We start from the raw sequence: 489 nt of genomic DNA on the forward strand, positions 1-489 counted from the left end.
GCGTGGAGCGGCTGAGTGAACGTGGTCTGGACTCTGTGGAGGAGAGTCATGGTTTCAGAGACGCTGTAGAAGGACAGAACACCTGCTCTGTGGTCCAGGTACACTCCGACTCTGGAGGAACCAGGACCTGAGATCGAGGTTTTAATGTTGTTGTGCCAAAATTCATAGTGTCCAAAGTAACAACATAAAGCCCAAGATTTATCATTACGTCCAAATGAACTTTCACTCCCTGCTCTGCTGATATCCTTGTATGAAACTGCTACATAAACTCTTGCCCCTCTCAACTTCACCTCCCAGTAATGACGTCCAGTCAGATTCTCTCTGCTCAGAACCTGTTGCCATTCAGTGAATCTGTCTGGATGATCAGAATAAAACTGAGGTTGTTTCTTCACTGTCACCTTTCTGTTCTCCTCAGACAGTAACAGCTGTATGTTTGCTGTGTTTGGATCCAGGGTGATTTCACAGGAATATTTTAGGAATCTAGTTCTG

The sequence above is a fragment of the Kryptolebias marmoratus genome, linkage group LG20 (assembly GCF_001649575.2).
Source record: "Kryptolebias marmoratus isolate JLee-2015 linkage group LG20, ASM164957v2, whole genome shotgun sequence".
In the NCBI taxonomy this organism is placed as follows: domain Eukaryota; kingdom Metazoa; phylum Chordata; class Actinopteri; order Cyprinodontiformes; family Rivulidae; genus Kryptolebias; species Kryptolebias marmoratus.